The 21,203-nt window shown below is 36.4% G+C and overlaps 1 protein-coding gene across 6 annotated transcripts in view; it reads left to right on the top strand.

Annotated features, from left to right (window-relative positions):
- LRRC34 (leucine rich repeat containing 34) overlaps window positions 1-21,203 on the top strand; it is a 66,720-nt gene that overhangs the window by 20,448 nt on the left and 25,069 nt on the right. Inside the window, exon 12 of one of the 6 annotated variants that reach the window (XM_074190889.1) lies at window positions 21,027-21,141. The exons of 4 other annotated variants lie outside the window; for them this stretch is intronic. The gene's annotated coding sequence lies outside the window, so the exon portion shown is untranslated. Of the gene's footprint in view, window positions 1-13,773; window positions 14,134-21,026; window positions 21,142-21,203 lie in introns of those variants that run through there. One more of the 6 variants, XM_074190892.1, reaches the window with a different exon arrangement.

Raw genomic sequence — 21,203 nt, 5'->3', positions numbered from 1 at the left:
GTGTATGTAGTATGTGTGTGTGTGTATATATATATATATATATGTGTGTATGTGTATATATATATATAGGTTTTTGCAAGGCAAACGGGGTTAAGTGGCTTGCCCAAGGCAACACAGGTAATTATTAGGTGTCTGAGACCGGATTTGAACCCAGATACTCCTGACTCCAGGGCCAGTGCTTTATCCACTACGCCACCTAGCTGCCGCATGGCAGCTTCTGTATTAAAAGCCTAAAGAGGAAGGGCTTGGAACATTAAATTTAGAAGAGCAAAGGAGCTAGGTTTGCCACCAAGAATAACTTACCCAGCAGAGCTGAATTTAATACTAATATTTAAAAAATGGACATTTAATGAATTGAAGTATTTTCAGGTAATTGTGATTAAAAAAAAGAGCAGAACTCAATGGAAAATGACATATAAGATCCAAGAGAAACATAAGGTAAACATTTAAGACCAATTATAAGGGACTCGTTAAGGTCAAACTTTTATTTTTTTGTTTTGTGTTTGTGGTCTTTGCAAGGCAGTGGGGTTAAGTGGCTTGCCCAAGGCCACACAGCTAGGTAATTATTAAGTGTCTGAGGTCGGATTTGAACTCAGGTCCTCCTGACTCCAGGACAGTGTTCTATCCACTGCACCACCTAACTGCCCTGATCAAACTGTTTTACAGGGGGAAATGTTTTAAAGAGGATACATAGAAGGCTTTGAGATCGAATTGAGTATGATGAGATGATTCTAAAAAATAAAGTTGGGTATAGAGGTAAATGGAGAAATTATATAGACAAAGGTATGAATGGAAGTGGAAGCTGGTGGGGATGGAAAGCTGGTAGTGCTTAGACATTATTCTAATCAAAATTGGGTTAAAGAGGGAATAACATCTAAATTTATAAAGAAGAAATAGGGGGCAAGGGGACAGGATAAAGGGAAGGACTTTTAGAAGGAAGTTTAGATAAAAAAGGGTGGGGGAGAAGATAAGGGAGGGATTCTTATGAATGGGTGAATAAAGGAATTGGAGGGAAAGGGGGGAATAAATTAAGGAGGTGAATAGAATCTTAGATGTTAGATACAACATATCTGGAGGAAATGGATGGAGATAGAAAGGAATATACTTTTTCTCAGCAGTTCATGCTATCTTTATAAAAACAGACCATATATTAAGACCATATATTAAAAAATTTATAGCTAAATGCAGAAAAGCAGAAATGTTTAATGCATCCTTTTCAAATCACAATAATTATATTCAATCACAATAAAAATTATATTCAATAAGGGAACATGGAAACATTAAAAACTAAGATTTTGAATTCCAAATTTTTCCCCTAATTTTCTTCCCTCCCCAAGACAGCAAGCAATCTAATATAGATTATATATGTGCAGTCATGTTGTAAAAGAAGAAACAGAATGAGAGAAAAGTCACAAAAAAAGTGAAAATAATATGTCTTGATCTGCTATGCAGACTCCATGGTTCTTTCTCTGGATGTAAAAAGCATTTTCCATCTTGAGCCTTTTGGAATTGTCTTGGATCATTGTATTTCTGAGAAGAACTAAGTGAATCAGTTAATTTTCACACAGTTATAGGGTGGCTAGGTGGTGTAGTGGATAAAGCACCAGCTTTGGAGTCAGGAGTACCTGAGTTCAAATCAGATCTCAGACACTTAATAATTACCTAGCTGTGTGGCCTTGGGCAAGCCACTTAACCCCATTTGCCTTGCAAAAACCTAAAAACAAACAAAACAAAATTTTCACACAGTTAGACAATCTGATCTAAAAGAATATTTGGGTTAAAGAAAAATTACAGAAATAATCATTTCTTTCAAGAGAATGAAAATAAGGGGCAGCCAGGTGGCGCCATTGATAGAGCACCAGCCCTGGAGTCAAATGTGACCTCAAACATTTAATAATTGGGCAAACAGGCAAGTCACTTAATTTCATTGCCTTAAATAAATAAAATTTTTAAAAGAATGGAAATAATGAGACAACATATCAAGACACAGGATGTAGCATAAGTAATAAACAGGAAAATTGTGTCTCTAAATGCTTTTATTAATAAAATAGAGAAAAAGCAGACCAATGAATTGGGTATACAATTTTTTTAAAACTAGAAAAAGAAATTAAAAATGCTAATGCCAATTGAAAATGCAAAAAATTAGAAGTAAGATAATAAAATTGAATATAAGAAAATCACTGAATTAATAAAACTAGGAATTAGTTTTATATAAAAAATTAATAGATAAATCATTGGATCATTAATATAAAAAATTAAAAGGGTGAATTTATCAGTAAAGATGATGATATCAAAGACACAGAAGAATACTTTCAAAATACAAACTTCCTAGATGAACAGAAAAGGAAATCAAATATCTAAATAAACCTATTTTAGAAAAGGAAATTGAACAGGCTATAAATGAATTTCCTAAGGGAAAAGCATCAGGACAAGATGGATTTACAAGTGAATTCAACCAGATATTTAAAAATCAATTCCAGGATGGCTAGGTGGCACAAGTGGATAAAGCACCGGCCCTGGAGTCAGGAGTACCTGAGTTCAAATCCAGATCAGATACTTAATAATTACCTAGTTGTGTGGCTTTGGGCAAGCCACTTAACCCCATTGCCTTGCAAAAACCTAAAAAAAAAATCAATTCCAATATTAAATTATTTGAAATAATAGACAAAGGAGTCTTATGAAATCAATTTATGAAAGAAATACTATTAAACCAGAAAGAATAAAAACAAAAAGAAAATTTATAGATCAATCTCATTAATGATTATGGAAGCAAACTCCTTAATATACTACTAGCTGGAAGACTACAACAATATCTTACAAAGAATATACATTGTGTTCAATTGGGATTTATACCAGGAATGCAATGATAGTGTAAAGTTAGGAAAACTTTTAATAGAATTGATTATATCACTAACAAAACTAACAAGAGCCATATGATTAAATCACTATATGCAGAAAAAGTTTTTGTTAAAATGCAGTTATTCCTATAAAAGATACTTAAAAACATAGGTATAGGGGAATGTTTCCTTAAAATAATAAGAAGCATCTACCCAAAACTGTCAGCAAGCATTATTTGAAATGAAAATAAGTAACAAGCCTTCCCAATGAGATCAGGAGTGAAACAAAGATTTCATTGTCACCACTATTATTCAATATTGTAATAGAAAGGCTGGCAATAGCAACAAGAGAAGAAAAAAATTGAAGGAAGCAGGATGGGTAATGAAGTAATAAAGCTATCTCTTTTTGCTAATATGATAATAAACTTTTGAAATCCTAAAGATTCAACTAATAAGGTAGTAGAAACAGTAATTTTAACAAAGTAGCCAGATATAAAATAAACCCACATAAATCATTAGCATTTTTATATGACCAGATAAAGAGATAGTAAGATACCCCATTTAAAATAACTATAGACATTATAAAATACCTGGAAGTATACCTACCAAAACAAATCCAAGAACTACATGAATGTAATTATAAAACACTTTTTATAAAAATCAGTTTAAATAATTAGAGAAATATTAATTGTGCATGGGTAGCCAAAGTCAATATAATAAAAACGACAATTTTGTCTAGACCTAATCAATTTATGTGATCCCAATTAAATTACCAAAAAACTATTTTATTCTGAGTTAGAAAAAAATAAAAAAATTCATTTGGAAAAATAAAAGATTAAGAATATCAAAGAAATTAATAAAAAAAGTTTAACAGTACCAGATCTTAAATAATTCTATGAGGCAGTAATTCTCAAAACTATCTGGTACTAGTTAAGAAATACAAAGAAAGATCAGTGGAACAGAGTAGATGTACAATACACAGTAGCAAATGATTAAGCTGGGGGAAAGTAGACTAAGGATTATTTGGTAAAAATTAAAAGCAGTCTGGCAAAAATTGGGTAGAGACCAATATCTTACACTATTTACCAAGATATGGTCAAAATGGAACATGTAATATATTTTCTATCAGACTTTTGAATAGGAGAAAAATTGATGAATAAACAAAAGATAGAGTTCATTGTAAGCTATAAAAATGGATAATTTTGTATTAATTTTAAAAGGATTTATATAAATAAAACCAATATAGCCAATATTAGAAGGAAAACAGAAAGCTAGGGAAAAGTGTATATAAACAAGTTCTCAGATAAGGGTCACACATCTCAAATATATAAAGAACTTTGTCAAATTTATAGGAGTATGAGACATTCTCCAAATGATATATGGTTAAAGGATTTGAAGAAGCAGTTTTTCAAGAAAGAAATAATATATATATGTATATATATATAATCATATGAGAGATAAAGAATATATATATATATATTCTAAAATATTTATGACAGCTCTCTTTGTGGTGGCTAAGAGGTAGAAATTGAGAGAATGGCCATCAACTGGTAAATGGCTAAGGTTGTGGTATATGATTGTGATGGAATACTACTGTGCTATAAGAAAGGATGAGCTGGTTGATTTTTGGAAAAACATGAAATAATGAAGCGTGAAATGAGAAGAAAAAAGAGAACATAGTACACATTAACACCAGTATTATTCTAAGAAGAACTAAGTCATTTTGAGTTCTACAAATACTCAAACCATCTACAAAGATTCTGTGAGGAATGCTATCCACATCCAGAGAAAGAACTGCTAAATAGAAGTATGTTTAGTAGAGTTACACACACACACACACACACACACACACACACACACACACACACACACAAACACACAAACACAGGTTTGTGTTGGAATAGAGTGAAGAGAGAAAAAAAAACAGAGCAGAGAACAAAAGAAAGTCTAGAAGGAAGCACAGAATCACAGAAAACCAGTGTAGCTTTGAAAATGATATGTACCATTTATCACAGTTTTTCAAAAAAAATTAAATAATGTGAAGGGACAGTGGATAGAGCACTGGCCTTGGAGTCAGGAAATGGGACTTTGAATCCAGTCTCAGACTCTTACTAGCTGTGTGATCTTGGTTGAGCAAGTCACTTAACCCTGATTGTCTTACATCCAGGGTGATCTCCACTTGTCCTGATTCATATCTGGCTCCTGGATCCAGATGGCTCTGGAGGAGAAGGTGAGGCAGGTGTCTTAGCACAGGCCCCTCTCACTCAAATCCAATTCATGTGCTTGTCATGACCTCTCTATTTTCATAGTCTTCTTCAAAAATGAAGGGCAAACATCATCATCATCAAATAATGTGAAATGGGAATTCATTATTTTAAGTCAAATCCTCTTATGTTGTGGTATGTATGTAGAAATGTTCCTTTTTTGTATTTTTCAAAGTGAATTAAAATTTTTTAAAGATTTAAAAAAAGATATTGGTTTAGTTTTCTTTTTTTTAGGGACTTAAAGAAGGAAGCTGGAAATTCTGATGTTTTTGAAACAGTTTATGTAGTATTTGAATTCTTTAAATGTTTGGTAGAATTCACTTTTAAATCTATGTGGTCCTATTGTGGTTTTTCACCCCCATTTGGGAGTTCATTTATGAATTGTTCCAATTTCTTTTTCTAGCATAGGGTTAATTAAGGACTTATTTCCTGTTTTCTCAGTCTGGGCAACTTATATTTTTATAAATATTCATACATTTCATTTAGATTATCAATTTTACTGGCTGATGGTTGGTTAAAAAGAGTTTTGATAATTTCTTTTTCATTGATTGGGAATTCACCTTTTTCATTTTTGATGCTAGTAATTTGGTTTTCTTTTTTTACATTCTTAAATCAAGTTAGTTAATAGCTTATCTACTATATTGATTTTCATATATCTGTTTCTAAAAAAGCTCAAAGTTTTATTAATTTTTTTTGTTTTTGATTTGAATTCTGTTAAACTTGCTTTGGTTTTTCAACATTTCTATTTTATTGGAGATTTTTAATTTATTGGTTTTCTAGTTACATATTCAGTTCATTGATCTCTTCTTTCTCTTATACTGAAGAAAACATTTAGACATATAGATTTTCCAGAGTAGTTTTGACTGCATCTCCCAAATTTTGCTATATTTTCTCTTTGTTGTTATTATGTTTAATGAAATCACTGATCAATTCTGATTTATTCTTTGATCCATCTGTTCATTAGATTTGAATGACTTAGTTTCCAATTTTTATTCTTTCCTCCAATGACCCTTTAATAAATATAACTTGTTGAATAATAACTGACAAGTTTTGCATTAATATTACATTTTGTGAGACTTTTTTATTTTGTGAGACTTTTAAGCCCCATTATATGGTTAATTTTTGTAAAGATTCCATGAACAGCTGCAAAATAGTTATAGTCCTTTCTTTTTTCATTTAGTGTTTATCAATGGGATATCATAGCTAATTTTTCTATAGTGCCATTTAAATTCTTAACTTCTTTCTTTTTATTTTGTTTGTTCATGTTAGATTTATCTAGCTGAAAGAGGCGAAAATTGAACTCCTCCACTATTATATTTTTATCTTTTTCTGTGTGTTTTTAATGCTGCTTTGTCTGAGATCATAATTGCTATTACTTCTGGCTTTTTTATTTCATCTGAAATAAAATATTCTTCTCTAGCCCCTTAATTTTACTGTATTTTGCTGATTCAAGTAGTTTCCTTTGTAAATAATATATTGTTGGATGCTAATCGATTTTGGGTGAATTCATCCTATTCACATTCAGTTATGATTGTTTTTTATTTTCCTCCAACCTTTTCTTACCCTTTTCCCTCTTCCCTGACCCCTAAAAGTTTATTTTGCTTTTGATTAACCCCTTCCTTGATTTACCCTCCTTATTCTCTTATTTCCCTTTCCCCTTCCCTTAAACCTTTTCTTCTGTTTCCCTGTTGAAATATATTTCTGCACCCAGCTCTCTTGCATGTAATGTATTATTCTCTCCTACGATAACAGTGAAGACCAAGTTTTGCTTGCTCCCCCCTCAACTCTCTCCTCTTCACTGCATAGATTTCTGCACCTCATCTATGAGATACCATTTCCTTCTTCCTCCTCCCTCCAAATATTCCTTCCCCCCTTTCCATTTTTAAGATTATCAAAACATAACAGAAGCCCTTTAGTCCAATTAGACTCCTCTTGTCTCTGCTAATGAGAGAGTTCTCAAGCTTTATGTGTATCATATCTTCATTAAAGAATGTAAATATTGCTTGGTTCCTCATGATTACTCATTCATGTTTAATCTTTGATGTTTCTTGACTCCTGCATTTGCATGTAAAATTTCTGTGAAGATCAAGTATTTTCATCAGAATTGCCTAACAGTTCTCTGGAGGTTTCGTTAAAATTCCATTTTTCTTCCCATAGGGTTATACTATGTTTTTTGGGTAAATTATTCTTGGTTGTGAAATGAGATAATTTGCTTTCTAGAATACCATATTCCAGGCTTTCTATCTTTGTAAAGGTGTTAGATACTAAATCTGCATGTTCCTTACAATGGTTTCATAGAAATTGAATTGTTTCTAGCTCCTTGCTGTATTTTGTGTGTGTGTGTGTGTGTGTGTGTGTGATCTGGACATATTGAATTTTGAATCAAAATATTCCTGCAGTTTTTTTTTTTGGGGGGGGGGGCTTCTTCCAGGAGATGATCAGTGGTTCCTTTCAGTTTATTCTTTGCCCTTTGGTCCTAAGAGATCTGGACTATTTTCTTTTGTGACTTCCTAAAAATACGATATCTAGATTATGGCTTTGAGGTAGTCCAATAATTCTTTTTTGTTTTGTTTTGCAAGGGAATGGGGTTTCATGACTTGCCCAAGGTCATATACCTAGTTAATTACTCAGTGCCTGAATTCAAATTTGAACTCAGGTCCTCTTGACTCTAGGGCTGGTGCTCTATCCATTGTGCCACCTAGCTGCCTCACTAGTGATTATTAAATTATCTTTCCTAGATAATATATATAATAATATTATCTTTCCTATCTTCTAGGTGAGTTTTTTGGTTTTTGGGGTTTTTTTTGTTTTGAGGTTTCTCAAATTTTCTCCTGTTTTTTCAAACTTTTGACTTTGTTTTTAATATTTTTGCTATCACATGTTGCCAGTAACTTCTCTTTATAGTCCATTCTTATTTTCAGAGAATTCTTTTCTTGTTTAACATTTTGCACCTCTTATTCTGAGCTCTTTTCATATATTTCTTCCATAACTCTTATTTTTTCATTTTTGCTCTACTAATCTCTTTTGGATCTTAAACATTTTTAGCTTTTTTAAACTCTTCCAGGAATTCCTGAACTTGTTTCTCAGATGCAGTTTTCTTTGAGGCTTTGTTTTTAAATCATTCTCTTTTGAGTTGCTTGTTGAGTTTACTTGTTACTTTAATAGCTCTTTATGGCAGGATTATTTTTTTCATTTTTCTATCCTATTTCTTGACTTGAATGTTATATCAGTGCTGGACCATGCACACTTCTACGAGGAACTGTTTAGCTAGCTTGAGGTTTTTTTTTTCCTTCCTGTAAGCTCCTTTGCTTTCTTCACAATGCAGGATGGGAGCCTGCTGTCAGTGCTCCCAGAGTTGATGTGATCTGGGTTACAAGCTCTGATGATAAGATGATTAAATCTTTGGCTGTGGTGACTCATAAAATAAATAAGAACAGAATCCCTGCGTGAGCCACTTCCATTTCTTCATACTACAGTAGAGTGGTAGATAAGGGACAAAGGGTGGTGCTTCAAGTCCCATGATTTTTAGATTGCCTATAAACATCAAACTATTGACATAAAATATTTAAGATTCAAGATCAGGCTTAGCACAGGACCATACAAGTGCTGAATTTATATACATGCCCTATGGATGAGAAAAACTGAACTACTTTCCTACTAATATTCATGTTTTTAAGTCAAAGGAAAAAAATGAAGAAATTGGTTTCCAGAGTTTTAAAAAAAAATTTCCTGGTCATATTATATTTTTATTAATTTGATTTTGTTTTTACCCCAGCTTCATGCAAAAGCAAGTCTCAACTTCCAAAACCTTGAGTTCCAAAATTCTTTCCCTTCCTTCCACCCTACTGCTCTTATTGCATAAGTCAGTTACTTGGTGTAGGTTAAAAATATGTAGCCATGAAACACATTACTACTATAGTCCTGTTGTAAAAGTAAACCTAATCTATGCCCCACAAGGAAAGAGAAGCCTCAAAAAAAAAAGTAGGAAATAAAAAATGAGTGTGTTCCAGTCTGCATTCAGATACCAGCAACTCTTTCTTTAGGATGGATAGCATTCTTTAGCATAAGTCCATCAGAGAAAATGCTTCAATATTTTTTCCCCTTTAGTATCTATTATTAGCTGTATTTCCCTTCATCCTATCCTCCCACCCCTATTTATTCTGTTCTCACTCTCTTCTTTCACCTTGTCCCTCCTCAAAAGTTTGTTGTATCTGACTACTCTCTCTCATGATCATCCCTCTCTTCTATCACCTACATCCCCCCTCCCCCTGTCCCCTTTCTCCCATCCCTAGGGTAAGATAGATTTCTATACACAATTGAGTGTGTATGTTGTTTGCTCTCTGAGTCACTTGTAATGAGTGTGAAGGCTCACTCACTGCCCCTTATCTTCCCCTTTTCACTCAATTGCAAAAGCTTTTTCTTGCCTCTTCTGTGTGAAATAATTTACCCCATTCTATCTCTCCTTTCTCTTTCTCCCAGCACATTTCCTTTCTCATCCATTAACCCATTCTTTTTAATATATTATACCTTTGAATTCAGCTGCTTCCTGTGCCTTGTCTATATATGCTCCTTCTATCTGCTCTATTAAATAAGAAGGTTCATATGAGTATTATCAGTATCACCTTTCCATGCAGGACTATATGCAGTTCATCATCATTAAGTCCCTCATAATTTGCCCTTCTTGTTCACCCTCTATGCTTCACCTGAGTCCTGTACTTGAAGATCAAATTTTCTGTTCAGCGCTGGCCATTTCCTCAGGAAACCTTGAAAGTTCCCTATTTCATTGACTATTTAATTTCATTGTATCTTTTCCCCTGAAAGAGGATGTTCAGATTTGCTGGGTGGTTGATTCTCAGCTGTAATCCAAGTTCTTTTGCCTTCTAGAATATCATATTCCAAGCCCTTTACACCCTGCTAAATTCTGTGCTACCTGACTGTAGCTCCATATTTGAATTATTTCTTTCTGGCTGCTTGTAATATTTTCTACTTGACTTGAGAGTTCTGAAATTTGATTATGCTATTCCTGGCAGTTTTTGTTTGGGGATCTCTTTCAGGAGGTGATAGGTGGATTCTTTCAATTTTGATTTTTACCCTCTGCTTCTAGGATGCAGAGCAGATTTCCTAGATGATTTCTTGAAAAATGAAGTTTAAACTTTTTTTTATCATGATTTTCAGGTAGTCCAATAATTTTTAAATTATCTCTCCTGGATCTCTTTTCTGAAAATATTTCACATTTCCTTCTAGTTTTCCATTCTTTTCATTTTGTTTTATTGTTTCTTGATTTCCCACAAAATCATCAGCTTTCCTTCATTTGAAGGAATTATTTTCTTCACAGAGCTTTTTTGTACCTCCTTTTCCATCCGGCTAATTCTGATTTTTTTTTAAAGGCATTCTTCTCCTCATTGGCCTTTTGGACTGCTTTTTTCCATTTGACCTAAACTGGTTTTTAAAAATATTATTTTCTTCAATATTTTTTGGTAGTTCCTTCACCAAACTGCTGACTTGGTTTTCATGATTTTCCTGCATCACTTTCATTTTTCTTCCCTATTTTTCTTCTACCTCCCTTATTTTATTTTCAAAATCTTTTTTGAGATTTTTCCATATTCTGAGACCAATTTATATTTTTCTTGTATACAGCTTTGACTTTGTTATCTTCTGTCTATGGTTGAATTTTTTTCCTTCTGTTGTTTGCTCATTTCCCCAACCTATGACTTGATTTTAACTCTTTGTTAAGGTGGGACTCTGCTTCCAGGATGGAGGATGCAATGTCTCAAGCTTTTGATAGTTTTTGCAGTTGTTTTCAGAGACAACCCCAGGGATCTCAGTTCCTCCAATTCCTCTTATGAGAAGCTCTGACTGGTCTCCTGGCCTGTACCCTGGTCTGTGGATGACCAGAAGCCCTCCCCTCTGCCCTAGAACTATATGAGGAAGGTCCCTGCTCCACTAGGGTAGTAAAGCTCCTTTCTCAGAGCCTGAGGCTCCAGACTGTGACTTGGATCTGAATATGAGCAAAACAACAGGGTCCTACTTCAAGAAAAGCAACAAGACCTCTGTGATCTCCCCTGACCTTCTTACCATCTCGGGGCAGGCTGATGCCTGCACTGGATTGAGCTCCCCTCTCACTCTGGTGCGGCAAAGTTTTCCTGCTGAGCTTCCCAATTATCCTTGGCAATCCTTAGGTTGAAGGGTCTGGAAACATCACTTCCAGGAACCCAGGCACTCCACAGGCTGTTCCTGAATGACTGGAGCAGATAACCCTCTGGTATGACAGAACTGAACTGTGAGCCCTTTCTAACCCTTGTGTAACAGACCTTTCCTGCAAATCTTCCAAGTTGTCTTGGGCCAGAAAATTGTTTCAATCGGTCTTTTTGTGGGTTCTGCCATTCTAGAATTTGGCTAAAGTCATTATTTGAAGTAATTTGGGGGATGAGTTTGTGGGAGCTCCTGCCTCCACTCCACCATCTTGGCTCTGCCCAGAAATGAAGAAATTGTATCAAAATGGAAGGAAGAGAAAAATTTACAGTAGTGGATGGTTTCCAAAGACCAATGTTTTATGGGACACTTTGACATTTTTATTTGCAAGGCTCATGATAAGCACAGGTAATAAAAATCATCAGAAAAAATAATTGCAGCAATCATTTCAATTATCTTTGCAACCAGATAGAAATTTGCTGCAGAATCCTTGGATATCATCATCAACAGAGGCACAGACTAGGAAGTCATGTTTGCTGAAGATATTCTTCAATGTCAGGATAAAACTCACAGATTCTGACCTACCACCTTCATATTTATATTTTGCCATACTTGGTTTCACTTTATCTTTACAACCACCTTATGAGTTAAGTACTACAGGTGTTCATTTTATTTGACAGATGAAGAAATAAGCTTGGAGAGTATGGGTGACTTTCTTCATGACAGGGGTACTCTTTTCTGCACATTACAGTAATCTACAGGAAAAATACTGCACAAAATTTGAACAGAAGACCAATTTACCAACATGGTGATATTTTCTAAATGTTTCTATTTGGGGGGTAGCACTGTACTTCTTGATTCAAAGCCCTAAACACTTCAACTCCATGGCCACAGAAAAGATATCTTGGCACATAGAAGACAAAAAAAAAAATGCACCTTGTACAGCATGCATCAGATTAACAGTGCTTTGGATGTATCCAAAGTGCATCTTAGGAACACACTATGAATTGATAGACCATTACCTAGATCTAGAATTGAAAAGGATGAGACCACAATAGAGTACATTTGGAAAATTATACAATGCCTGCTATGAACCTAAGTTGTATCTTGTTTGCAAAAGTTCATCTTCTCAATACTAAGTCTTTCCTTAATGATACTATATGACTGTTGATGCACATAATATCTTAATCTTCAAAGAATCACAGCTACAGTGACTCAAAGGGCGATGGAAAAACAAATGGTGGGTGGGCAACTTTTGATGTCTTTGATATGTCAATTGTTTTTGTCTTGTTTCATCACTTTTATGACCTTCCTTTGTTTTAAGACTGAAAAACCATACTCAGCTTCCTTATCTGGGGAAATAAAGGGTCCAATTGGTTGGGTTCCTACTCAATATTCTCTGAAGACAGGATTGGTTCTACTTAGGCTTTTATTGCCCTTTCCTTTGGAGCCATCACATCCCATACTGTACCATATGTAGTTCTTTTCTCTGTTCTGATTCATATACACCTGGGCATTCATATAACCAGGAGGTTCTTGCAGTCACTTGCAAGTAAAGAAACAACTCATTTTCAACCTATCCTGTCAAGAGATGACTGGCATGGATTGTGATGCATAGGTCTGGATGATCTGGGGCATTATGTGAATGAGTTTACTAATCCAAATAGATCAGGGGCAGGGAATCTCCAGTCCAGAAAGATCAATGTGGCATTGCAAAGGCACCTGCAGAGAGGGACTTGAAATTCAATAAATCTAAGAGCTTTTTAGGAGTGAATTAGATATTTGATCAAATATAACCCCCTAATGATGTTATAGATCTCCAAAAGGCCCTTGGCAGAAAAAAAGGTTCCTCACCTCAAGATAGATGAACTCCAGAAAGAAGTTCAAAGATGATTGGAACAAGGCCACCAGGGTATAGTATCCAGAGGTCTAATGGTCTTAAAAGGGGCAGCAGCAGGATAGCCAGCAAGATGATTAGGGTGGACTAAAAATAGTGGGCTTTGTGAATTTGTGCTGTTCACTCAGTCACCTATCGGGATAAGTCAACCCCAGGTTGCAAAGAGGTAAAAAAGTTTCCTAAGAGAGTCACCTAGAAACAGAATGGGTTACCCTCAGAAGATATCGATGTCCTTCATCAGGATGACTTACTGGCTACATTTTAGGGAAGGTTCTTGACAAGTATGCAAGTTTGGGCTCAATGGCTTCTAAAGTCCTTCTGATTTTGAAATTATGTGATTCTGTATCTAAAATCTTTCATCTTCACAATCACAAATTAACTGAGAGATGTCAAAAATATAACATTCTGTAGTGTTTGTTCCTGCTGTATATTGCATTTATCCATGGAATTGCATCAATATTATAGAATCTCAGAGTAGGGAAAATGGACTAAGAAGCAATCTGATTTAATGATCTGTTGCCCTGAACCAGTTAAATCTGCAAACTTCTTTCATTAGCAAAAATTGATATTTTGTACCCATTAGCTAAACTTTCAGAAAGGACACTATTTCCTCCTCCATCAATTTTCCTGGATGGCCATAGTAAAGGGGAGAAAATAAGGCAATGAAAAGGAGAAAGGAGAAATATCTGGAAAATGGAAGCACCCAAACACAATCTCATCATTGCCACCAATATCCCATCTCCGAGACTCATACTTAAAGATGGATGCACTGTGAGGTACTTCTATGTTAATTTTTTTTTGGTTTGTTTTTTTTTGTTTTTGCAAGGCAGTAGGGTTAAGTGACTTGCTCAAGGTCACACAGCTAGGTAATAAGTGTATGAAGCCAAAGACTCCAGGTCCGGTGCTTTATCCCCTGCATCACTTTACTAATTGTATAATTATACACCTTGTATAATTTCATAACATTTGTTAAGCAGTTGTCTTATGCAAGGCATCATGTTAGGTGGTGGAATGAATAAAAAATAAATTTTCATAAGTTTCCTTTTCATAAAAATCATATCATTTTAAGATCTGTGAAGATCTCTCAACCTGAGGTTTAACTTTTAAAAAAGCAAAACCTAGTGATAGTCTGGCTCTAGATTAAGGGAATGTAAAATGAGCTTTGGTCTCACCATAATCATCCTTTGGCCTATCCACCTCTATTCAAATGAGAAGGTAGGACTTTCTGTACTGGAATAATAGTGATCCTTGACTTTGGTCTTTCTGTTGATTTTGTCAGTTTTTGTTTACTTTGTGAAAGTGTTATTTAAAACTCTTAATAATTCAGCACTGTACTTCAAGAGATCCATTATTTCAAATATTTGCATTCTGCATGAATGCAGGATAACCATTCAATCTTAGATTTGGAACTTTTAAGAGACTTCCTTTAGATATGGTCTCATTTTACATCATCTTTTACATATGAGGAAAATGAAATCCATTGAAATTAAATAACTTGGAACATTTTGCAAATTCTTATTAACTCACAAATTGCTTCCCATAATCTAGAAAGTAAGCTTGTTAGTAAAGGCAGAGACTATTTCATTCTTTGTATAGCCACAGAGTTTCTGGCATAGAATAGGCATTCAATAAAAAGTGAAAAGTGTGGAAATCAATTAAAAAGGGAAGAAACTAAATGATTGCTCAAGTTGACACAAGGAAGGGCTGTTAGGTGGCATAGTGGATAAAGCACGGGCCCTGGAGTCAGGAGTATCTGGGTTCAAATCCGGTCTCAGACACTTAATAATTACCTAGCTGTGTGGCCTTGGACAAGCCACTTAACCCCATTGCCTTGCAAAAACCTTAAAAAAAATGACAAGGAGTGATGAGTCTTTTGACTCTAAAGTCAAGTATTCTGTTCTTCCTACCATAATGATATATATGAGAAATCAATTGAGGACAACATTCAACTATTTTTTTTTTAGGTTTTTGCAAGGCAAATGGGGTTAAGTGGCTTGCCCAAGGCCACACAGCTAGGTAATTATTAAGTGTCTGAGACCGGAATTGAACCCAGGCACTCCTGACTCCAGGGCCCGTGCTTTATCCACTACGCCACCTAGCCACCCCTCAACTTTTTTTTAAAAAAACAACTCATGGTTCTGTTAAGCATGATGTAATAACTCAGAGGATGTGTCCCAGGTTTTCAGTTTTTTGCAACCTTCATCCTCATGACCTTTCTGATTTTATTCCTATATTCATTTACATTACTGTCTCTTCAGAGTCCAGCCATGTCCATGAAACCTTTCCCCATCCATCTCTAGTACAAAAGGGATCTCTCCTTGTAACTCTTATAACACTGACTCTCCTGTGGACCATTCTAATCTGCATGAAAGTATTCACTATAATATAGAGGGAAATGACCTTACATTGAATCAGAGAGCTTAAACTGCCAATCAGCTTAAGTCATTTAACACCTCTGAACCTCAATTTATTCAGCTGTAAAATAAGGGAGATGATCAGATGACCATCAAGATTCCTTCTAAGTAGGGGCGGCTACATGGCGCAGTGGATAAAGCAGTGGCCCTGGAGTCAGGAGTACCTGGGTTCAAATCCGGTCTCAGACACTTAATAATTATCTAGCTGTGTGGCCTTAGGCAAGCCACTTAACCCCATTTGCCTTGCAAAAAAAAAAACTTAAAAAAAAGTTTCCTTCTAAGTCTAATTTTAAGATCCCGTTTATATTAAACTGAACACCTAGGACAGTATCTTACATAGAACAGGCACTTAATTAGTATTTACTTAAGTCCCTAATTTCTTAGTACTCCTAGAAGATATAATAGACATTCACAAAACCTTTTTTTAGATAATTATCTTATTTGGTCCTAACCTTGAGTTATTAGCTCTAATGACTCAGACTATTGAAATGACTGGTCCAAACATGACAGGGCTCTTCCAATTCCAGATGTGGCTCTGGTCACATAGCGTGGCTTGGCCTCTTCTCATCATGCCATTCCCATTTTTATTTCAGTTCCTGCAGTCTCTCTGTTCAAATAACTTTTTCCTATTCATCCTTCATTTTCTCTCCCTGGCTCCTTTTTTCTCAGACCTCAATGAAGCTTCTCTTTTTCTTAGACCAGAATTTGTGAAAGTGTGGATACTTTCTTCATGGATTCTTTTATTTTCTCAGCACCTTCCTTTCTGGGAAAGTAAAATCAAAATTAAAAACTTTGCTTTTCCATTTTCTACAGGCAATGAAAAAAATTGTTTTATATATATTTACAGAATGAAATTTATGGCTATGTAGACTTTCCATTGGGTTTTATATATTGAATTCATCAAACATTCTGTGTAAAATTTAACATGAAAAGTGGCAGGGGCACTGTACAGTTACAGGTAAGAGCCAGAGATACCCCAAAGAGGTGTATGGAAAAAAAAAACCACCTGCTTTTCTTTGCAGAGGGGCAGGACGACACCAAGGGTATGAAATGTCATTTATAACATGAGAAATTTTCCAGCATATTAGTTTTAATTTTATTCCTCTGCTTCCTGGAAGGTTTGAGAGGAAAAAAACAGTGGGAAATTTGGACATTATCAAAATAAAGGCAACTGAGAATCAGTTGTAATATTGTGGACAGAGAACCTGCCTTGAAACTGGGATGGCTGGTTGTGGTGAGCCAGGGCAAGTCCCTCACTTTCAATGCTTGAGGCAATTCCCTAAAATACAAAGAAGGTAAGGATCTTCATTGGCAGAAGGAATTTTCTCACCTGGAGTTCTCTATACCATTTCAATAATAATATTTCTTAATGAAATAAAAGTTATAAGGAAATACTTATTTTTAAAAAACTAGGCTCCCCAGGGTTGGAGGGGCGGCCCGCCAGAAGGAAAGAACTTCAGCCTCCCAGAGGCAGCCCCAGGGCACTGGGAGCCGCGGCTCACAGCAGCAGGGGAGTCTCCTGAGCTGCACCCCGGGGAGCACCAGGCACAAAGTGGGAGAACAGCTGGGGACCTCTGCCAGAGCGAGCATGTGGAGCCCAGCCCTCAAGGCACACAGCCAGCCCCGTGGTCTTTCCGCAGCCCAGATCCAGAAACAGAAGCAGGTAGAGCCAGTAAGCAGAAGCCCCCAGGGCATGAGCCCATTGAGCTGAGGGAGGGGAGTGAAGAGAGACTGCAGAGCTCTGTCCTCTGCCCCTGGAACAGGACTCTGGGGCTCTGACCACATTCAGATCCTGATCCCAGTCTAGGCTCCCCCATAGAACAGCAGGGCCCCCCCACCTCAGCCCTGTGGCAGAGGGGGACTCATATGGTCATTCACAGACCAGGAGGGAGAACAGAGCCTCACACACTGAGACCCTTGTGGAAGTGTCCCAAAAGATCAGGAAGCACCCCAAAACAGGCACAGGCTGGGAAAATGAGCAAGCAGAGGAACAAGAGGAAGACCATTGAGAAATATTTTGTATATGAGCCCAAGAAGGATCAAAATACTCAGCCTGAAGATGAGGAAGCACAAGCTCCTGCATCTAAAGACTCCAAGAAAAACAGAAATTGGGCTCAGGCTATGACAGAGCTCAAAAAAGACTGAAAATCAAATGAGGGAGTTGGAAGAAAAACTGGGAAAAGAAAGGAGAGAGATGCAGGAAAAACATGAAAATGAAGTCAGCAGCCTAGTCAAGGAAATGCAAAAAAATGCTGAAGAAAATAGCATGCTAAAAACCAGCTTAGGTCAAATGTATAAAACAGTTCAAAAAGTTATTGAGAAGAATGCTTTAAAAAGCAAAATTGGCTTTTGCTCCTTCCCGCACCCGTCTCCGCCACCCCAGGACTAGTATGGAGCCGGGCGCCGCCCCTCGGAGTCTAAGGGAATTAAGTTCTTCCAGAGGTTGGAAAAGGAATCTTGAAATTCAGAAGATAATTGAATTTGGAGATGAAGTGGACTAAAATTAAAATGAATAACTTGGAAAATGTAACTTCAAGAAGAAAATTGGTGTTGAGAAATTTGATTGAGCTCTGGAAGGTGGCTGGCACACCTTGAACTTTGAACACAATTTAGGCTTGGCCTTATCTATAAAATGAGATTTGCCTAGATGACCAAAGGTCCTTCCAACTCCCTCAATCTAAGACTATCATTGAAAAAGGTTGCCACCGGAGACTTTGTGCCTGTGGAATTTCAGCTTTAAAATTCTATGTAATGTGTTTGGAATGTTCATTTTTCAGCAAATGCAAGCCCCAAAGACTTGGAATACTATTTAAGCTTTGAATTTTTTCATGTACTTAAATTTTTGTGGGGAACCTCCCAGAAAGTGAATTTTCTTACAGCTCTTCAGTTTGACTTAAATTAACCAAACAAAAAACTAAAATAAATTAAAATTGTATTAAAAAAAGAAACTTTAAAAAGCAAAATTGGCCAGATGGAAAAAGAGATAAGAAAACTCTCTGAGGAGAACAAATCCTTCAGACAAAGAATAGAATTCAGGGAGATTGATGAATTTGCCAGAAATCAGGATTCAATACTTCAAAACCAAAAAAATGAAAAATTAGAAGAAAATGTGAAATATCTCATTGAAAAAACAACTGATATGGAAAACAGACTTAGGAAAGATAATTTAAAAATTATTGGAATACCTGAAAGTCATGATCAGGAAAAGAGCCTTGACATCATTTTCAAAGAATTACTACAGGAAAGTTGCCCTGATATCCTAGAAGCAGAGGGCAAAATAGAAATGGAGAGAATCCACCGATCCCCCCCCACCCCGAGAAAGAGATCCCAAAAAACCAACCCCTAGGAATATTATAGCCAAGTTCCAGAACTCCCAAGTCAAAGACAAAATATTACAAGCAGCCAGAAGGACACAGTTCAAATATCATGGAGCTGCAGTCAGGATCACACAGGATTTAGCAGCAACTACATTGGAAGCTCGTAGGGCTTGGAATACAGTATACCAGAAGGCAAAAGAGCTTAGAATGCAGCCAAGAATGAACTGAATGTCCTCTTCCAGGGAAAAAGATGGACTTTCAATGAACCAGGGGAATTTCAAATGTTCCTTTTGGAATGGCCAGAGCTGAACAGAAGGTTTGATTTTCAGATACAGGACTCAGGTGAAGCATGGAGATTGGAGGAGAGGGGGGAAATATGAGAGACTTAATGATGATGAACTGCATGTATTCCTGCATAGAAAAATGACACTGATAATACTCATATGAACCTTCTCAGTTAATAGAGCAGGTAGAGGGAGCACAGGTCATTAGTTTAAGCACAGGAGAAAGCTGAATTCGAAGATAAAATACGGTGTAAAAATGGAGTCAATAGAAAAAAAGGGAAATGGAATGGGAGAAAAAGGAGAGGGGGAATAGGCCAAGATATTTCACATAATAAGATTTTTTTATTACAAGGAGCTATTGCAATGATATGGAAGGGAGGAGGCAAGGGGCAATGAGGGAACTTTTGCTCTCATCAGAGATGGCTAGGAGAGGAAACAGCAAATATACTCAATGGGGTATAGACATCTGGAGTAAGGAGGGGGGGAGCAGGGGGAAGGGGTGGGGATGTGAATAAAGGAGGAGAGGATGGACCATGGGGGGAGAGTGGTCAGATATAACACATTTTCTTTTTTACTTATTGCAAGGGGCTGGGATTGGAAGGCCTGCCCAGGACCATAGGGCCAGGTGGATGCTGGGCCTAAGGGGTGGTATGGGGGCTCAGGGCTTCTTGGCCCCAGGACCAGGGATCTGTCTGCTGTGCCACTCAGCGACCCTACAGCAGAGTCAGAGTGAAAGGAGAGAGAAAAAACCTAATTCAGATTAAAAACAATCAAAAAGGGGTGGCTAGGTGGTGCAGTGGATAAAGCACCGGCCCTGGAGTCAGGAGTAGCTGGGTTCAAATCTGATCTGACACTTAATAATTACCTAGCTGTGTGGCCTTGGGCAAGCCACCTCACCCCATTTGCTTTGCAAAAAAAAAAAATCTAAAAAAAACCACTTACTTGCTGGGGGCAGCTAGGTGGCACAGTGGATAGAGCGCCAGCCCTGGAGTCAGGAGGACCTGAGTTCAAATGTGACTTCAAACACTTAATAATCACCTAGCTGTGTGGCGTTGAGCAAGCCACTTAACCCCATTTGCCTTGCAAACATCTATAAAAACAAAAGACCAAAAACTTTCTTGAGAACGGGCCATCCCTCCCTAGCATGCTACAGTGTTTGGTCAGCAGGCTTGAACTCCCCCTGCCCTAGTTTCGCTTTTCCATACTGGCAGTATCTTCACAGATGTATTTCCTATGCCCAGGTCTTCCAAGTCTTAAATGTTACATCCCATAACTTTGTAGGCTTTTAGAGGCTCTAACAATTTCTGTACCATTTCAGTCCATTCCCTGACAAAACTTTTTCACTGAACCAAATTTAATGTTCATTAGTGGAAAGAAAACTTTTTCAGTCCCAATCAACAGTTAGTTACCACATTTTTCTTTCTACAAACAGTCCAAGACCAGTGTACTTTTTGTTTGTTTGTTTTTAGATTTTTGCAAGGTACTCCTGACTCCAGGGCTGGTGCTTTATCCACTGAGCTACCTAGCTGCCCCCAGTGTACTTTTTAATGTTTTTTTTTCTGTCTCTCTTTGTGATTCAGAAACAAAGCAGCAATATATTCAGGTGCAATCCTAAAAAAAAAAAAAAACCCAAAAAACCTCATTTTCAATCCCCACAACTATGCCAAAGAAATTTTTCATCTTTAGTACTTCTCAAGAGAAAAGTCATGTTTTAAAAATATGTTGGGTACTCTCTGGTAGATTATATCCTTTGTCTAGAAGCTTAAAGTTCAATTTGACTGTTGGATCAGGGATAATGTCATTTTGATCTCCTTTTTAAAGGAGAATAGAAAGTTATTTTACATGGAGGAATTATCCCAAACTTGCTGGTTTCTTACTTCAAAACTTCAAGATTATAATCGATAAATAGATTCATCTTCTGCATCCAAATTCCAAGGTACCTCTTTACTGTATAAAATAGATCTTAAGTCTAGTAGATTTACATAATATACAGTATAT

This window comes from Macrotis lagotis, chromosome 6 (genome assembly GCF_037893015.1).
Source record: "Macrotis lagotis isolate mMagLag1 chromosome 6, bilby.v1.9.chrom.fasta, whole genome shotgun sequence".
Taxonomy (NCBI): domain Eukaryota; kingdom Metazoa; phylum Chordata; class Mammalia; order Peramelemorphia; family Peramelidae; genus Macrotis; species Macrotis lagotis.
The sequence above is the reverse complement of the archived record's forward strand: the minus strand, read 5'-3'. Positions and strand labels throughout refer to the sequence as shown.